Below are 6,000 nucleotides of genomic sequence, written 5' to 3'. Positions count from 1 at the left end.
AACCATGCACCAAACTATGATTGGCAACATCAAGTTTAAATTATTTGTTATTATTATTCATGTTTTTATATCTGTTATATTGTTGTAAAGCTGCCTGGTTGCTTGCAATGTTCTAAATAAAAAGCAATGTTTAAATTGATAAGTTTGGACTTACTGTGCTGTTTATTGTTTATGTTACACTATTCTATGCATCTTAAAGAAAACTGAGCCTGTAACATAGACAAACACTTTATCCAAAACTTTGCAAATCTCCGCTGGCTTCATCTGCATTGTGGTGGCATTGCAGTAGGTGCTTCACCATCTGTAGCCTGGCAGAGATCTGCATTCTGCTGAGTGACCTCGTCTTGTTGCCTATTTATTCTTGCTAACTTGACCACAAAATGAGAATGAAAGTGGATAAAGCATTAGCTTGAATGTCGAGCTGAGTGTCACCAAATTTTTTTTTAAATCTTTGAAAATTTGTGTCTGTGCTTATTGTCATGCCATCTGCCTCTGGTTAGAGGGCTAGGTAGAGTCTCTGGATGCTTTTCATTTGGTAAATTGGTCTCCTCGTCTCCTCCACTTGCTTCCTTTCCTCGCATCTTAGCACTACCGAGTGAGGAAATGAAAGAGGGATGCAAGGAAAAGACGCGAGGACGGAGGAGACGAAACTCCAAAGTGAAAAATCCTCGTTTCACAGCCTCAGTCTGAAGCAACGTCATTTATTGATGACGTGTTGCACAGCTGTATCAGCTGTCAAAGGGACTGCAGCTGAACGCCCATAAGAAGCCTTTACTTATGAACAATTTCTAAAAACTCACAGTAGTCTTTAATTTTGTAATTTGTTTTAAATACGTGGATCATTTAAACTTTATTTTAAATCATCTAATATATACATGGGTTTGTGTTGTTTGATGATCACTCAAAAAAAGTAGAAGTCACCTTTACATCCTAAAGTGTCAGACACATCACACACAGACTGACGGTGCATGATATTGTGTTTCATCATGTAACTGTGAGAATAAACTGTGTAATTAAAAATGATTTTATTGTGTTCAGGATAACGTGGACCGGTCATTTATACAGCACACCCCTTAATTAATAAAAGACTTCCACATAGGATACACCGGTGAATCCTCACCCTGAGCTCCTCCAGAAGCCTCCTCTCTCCTCGTCTCCTTGTCTCCTCCAGGTGTATTTAAGCAATTGGAAGATCCATCATCTGGGAAATGACTTCCAGGTCGACGAAGGAGAGAGGAGACGAGGAGGCAAAATTCAACCAAATGAAAAGCACCCTGTCTCTCTGTGTGCTGAGTGTGTGATTGGCTGAGTGGAGACAGGTGCAGCCCATCCATAATCAAGTCCTCCACAAAGACCCAGCCCTGCCACATGCACCTCACTAGATTGTAGTCAGTCTGCAAGTACAGCCTTGCTAACAGGTTTTTGCTCCTTACCAGCTTTGCCTGTAGTTCTGTCTGCTCCACTTTGGTCCCGGTCATTAGCCTTCCAGCCTCGGACCTGCTTCACACCCACCTCCAGCCCCAGCAAACCCACCAGCCATAGCCCAGACCCCCCCCCCCCCACTATCCAGCTTTGCAATAAATATTCCCTTAATCCTAAACTTCAAGTCTCCTGCCTCTCTGTGTCTAGCAACTGGGCTCACCTGGTAGAATATCATAGATTAAATTTTATTACTAAATCACAGACTGCATTGAGATTGTTTTAACATTACTCACAACTGATGAGTTGTTCCTACAAAAATACAGAATTGCTGTTAGGGTCATTTTGGCTAAGATGCAAATCAGACATGCAGGATTTAAATCCGGTTTTAGAATTTTGTTAAGTGCAAAATAAATGTAACAATGCGACAACTGAAAAATAAACGATTCACACCATATATGCATTATTTAGTCAGTCATCCAAGCTGATAAAATTTTTCAGCGGTCAGACAGTAAATCATGCTCTTCACACCTCTTAGTATAAATCAGTTCTGGAGGGTTGCAATGTGACATGAGGACTTTATATACAAACTGATGCTATTAAGAGCTCCACACTGGGCAGAGAGCCTGGCATGGCTGGAGGCAAAGAAGCATAAATACATTTCTCACTTTCCACATGCATGTCAAATATTGAGTACTTGAGAACTTAATATATATATATATATATATATAAAAAATGTTTAGTTTAGCTCCTAATATGCATTGAATAAATCACACCAGACTGACAAATTCTTCATCATATTTCATCTGTTTTTCTAAACATGTGTCGCCCACTATTCTTTAAAAGGAGCAGGAATTTTTCTCTGAATTTATGATCAATTATAATGCCAGTCATGTCTCAAATAATGGACATTTTATTATGCAGTTAAAGTGTCTTATAGTGGCCTTAAATATAGATGTAAAGGATAGTTATAGATTTGAGGCTGACTCCTCTTCTTTATGCCTCACTCTGCACAGAGCTCATCAGTGGAGAAGCTGTTTTACAGTTACAGTTCTCTTTAACGCGCAGCCTTCAATCCATCTTTCACCTCTCAATAAACTAATAGTTCTAATGTGTCAAAATTGATCTCTGGGGGCCTCCCGCCTCCTCCTCCTCCTCCTCCTCCTCCTCCCACGGCTCTTCGTCGTCCCCTCACTTTGCTCACCTTCCTATACGGCTGATTTATGGGCTTGTTGGTGCTGGGAAAAAAAAAAAAGCCCACATTGATTTCTGCTTCTTTGCATAAAGCTTTGTTTGAAAGTTTGCTGTCTGAGCAAACAAAATTCACTCAAGCTTGATATTTACACAAGCTGCAATAGCTGAATAAAAGATTTATCAGACTCTTTTTTTTCCAGTTTGAGAATTATATTATCACAGCCTGGCACTTGTGTAGATACGAATAAATGCCAGTCATCAGTCATCTTTGGCACCAGCTGACATTTGTCTTTATGATGTGCAGCAGTTTCATAGTAAACCTGACAGAGAGAAATATGAAACTGATGTAGGTTATTTGCTGATAAGAGAGAAAATATGAATTTATGCTTTCTAAAAAACAGAATTCACTGGGTTGTTTGAGTGGAGCTCTGAACTTTTCGTGGTTCTGCATCAGAGTATTCTAACAACAAAAATTAACACTCAAATTAGGACTTGAGTGACAAAAATGCTAAAAGAAAACTGAGATTGCACCATGTTTATATCATAAGATCCTGCCTTTCCTCATCTGGATAAATCATCAAGCCTCTGCAGAACCCTGATAAGAACCTGATCATTTGAATCAGGTGTGTTGGAGCAGAAAAACATCTAAATCCTGCAGGGCAGTGAGCTCTGAGGACCAGGACTGAGAAACACTGTCTTAGAGGTTGACCTGAGTCTGAAGCTGCAACTTTGCATGACTTGATCTGTAGTTTTCCTAAAGGTTTCTTTACTTCCTCTTCACTTTTGACCCATTTTAGTGTTTGTGTACTACAGTTTATTTATTTGTGGTTTCATTTTGTACTTAAAAGGTGATAAATACACATTCAGCCTCACTGGATATCAAACAGCTATTTGCAATGTAAAGATATAGTGGAGTAATGCCGTCCTGAGCAGAGAATGACGTCATTGTGTTTATGTTGTTAACTTTTGTCAAAATGTCAAAATACAGAACCAGCAGCACGGTGACTGAAAAATGAAATACTGGTGTTGACATTACAGCATTAGTTAAATAAATGTGCATACATGCTGAAAACAATAATATGCCAAGGAGTTTTAAACTAAATGAAAAATCAAACAGCTGAATGACTGTGACTTTACCTATATAAGTGAAGAGAAAATGTGAGACGATATTACATTATTTAATACATATGTTTGTAGTCAGCCAGAACAACCACTAACACCATTATAAACTGAAGTAATATCCTTAATGTAATACCTGCATTATTACATAATCATGAGGCTCATTTGTTGAAAGGCTTTGAATGAAATTTTAGTTTTAAGGACTTCAATATTACGGTGTGGAATATTATTATTTTTCTTATTCTTCCCCCTCTTCAAAAGCATTTTTGAGGGGCTAAACATCCTCGATGCCGCATGAAACTTGCCACATATGTTGGTCGTGGTGAAGAATTTCGTAGTTTTTGGCCTCTAAACAACATGTTTCTCCAATACGCACGAAAATTAGGACACAAATCTATAGGAATGCACAGCCTAAACCCAACAGGAAGTCAGCCATTTTTAATTTAGAGTCCAAATGCTGTTACCCTGACAGCATGTTGATCTTTGATTTTTCGCCATAACACAGGAAGTTGCTGTAACTTCTGTGTATATTTTTCAGTCTACCACAAATATCACACATTTGATCAGAGCCCTGTCCTGGAGACATCAACGTGCCAATCAGGTGCTTTAGTCATTGTTGCCGCATGTCCCGACTCGTGCAGAGGTGCAAGGGCCCATCCAATGCTATTTGCAGCTTTAATTTTCTATTGTGCTTAGGTTGTAAATGCTACTAAATACAGTTGTGCTTAATAAAAAGAGCAGAGAACCCACAGTATTATTATGATACATTTAGCCCATGGTAGACCAGTGGGTTATTCTGGCCCTGTCCTCAAGATCATGATAATAAAATGTCTTCTTTTCATTCAATACAGTACATTCAGTTTGGATATACACTGCTATGTTACGATTTATTTTTCAGGGACAGATAATATTTTTTATCAGTGTTACAAGCAGCTGTAGAGAGAGTGGAGGCCTCAGTATACTGTCTGTTTGAGACGTAGCTGCAGGACATGATTCCCACCTGCACGGTTCAGCCAGGAAAGTGTTTTTCTGAATTAAAGCGTGTACGCAGACGAGTCCAGCAGCAGATAACCTATGGGCTGCAGGGGTGAGTTAGAGGGGGGCGCTTGAAGCAGAGGATTCACAAGGTGATGCTAAGCATTCCTCACATTTCCCAGCCCCTCAGATCCCCTCTGGAAGAGGTGAGACACAGTTAAGACATATTTCCTCTGTAGGCCTGAATATGAAAAACAATACCCAGCAGCACTGTAGCAATGTGTCATCTGAAGAATAAAATGTTGGAATAATAAGGATATAACAATATGTAAATAATCATCATCATCATAATAATAACAACATTAAATAAACAGTAAAATTTAAAAACTTAAAGGGATTCAAAAATGAAAATCCAGTCATTATCTATTCACCCTCATGCCAACTGAAGGTTGAGTTTATTTTTCAGTCCACAAAACACTGGACACAGGAAAAAAAGTGTTGCAGAATCTCTCAAACAATGGAAGTGAATGGTGACCAGTTTTCAAATCTAACAAAACAACAGGATAAAAACAAAAAATTCCTCCATACTGCTCATCTGGTGTAATCCAAGTCTCCTAACGCCCCAACAACCCCGGACCCACAAATCAGATTGATAACTTTCATTTATTTATTTAAGTAATTTCTGTCCATAAACCCACCTAGATCTTATAAAGCATTGTAAAATGTGCACAATAAACAAACAACGTGTTCACCTCTGGCAAGAGTTTAGGGTTCCCTTCTAGACACAACTGTTTCCAACGGAGACTCCTGAAACTCTGGTCAAACTGTCAAACTAAGCATCAGAAATGGTTCAAGATTCAGTCACTGCACCATCTGTTTCTGTTTAAAATGTTTTCAGAAACTTTGTTGAAATTTTAGTGACTGTTCAGCAGAAATATGATCGTTACTCTCCAGGCCGCCATGTTGAAAACGGACGCAGGGAGCAGCTGCACACATGGCCGAACCAAGTTGTGGGTTGCCAGGTTGCCGTGAGAGACGGGTCGAAACTGTACGTAGTGTATGGATTGTGTGTTTCATAGACAATTTGCCAACTTCAGTTTTCAGATAAACAAAACTTTTGGATGTATGTTTGTTGGATGCTCATTATAAAGTGTGAAAATTATGGGAGTTTTTCAGGAGAAACAACAAAATATGAAGCTGCTGGGAGATGGCGTTTTAAGTAAGGGAACACAACAAAAATACAAGTGTTCTTATTTTCAGGTGATTATACACTAATGAAAACAGATTTCTGAA

The sequence above is a fragment of the Lutjanus erythropterus genome, chromosome 10 (assembly GCF_056507025.1).
Source record: "Lutjanus erythropterus isolate fLutEry1 chromosome 10, fLutEry1.hap2, whole genome shotgun sequence".
Taxonomy (NCBI): Eukaryota; Metazoa; Chordata; class Actinopteri; order Lutjaniformes; family Lutjanidae; genus Lutjanus; species Lutjanus erythropterus.
The sequence above is the reverse complement of the archived record's forward strand: the minus strand, read 5'-3'. Positions refer to the sequence as shown.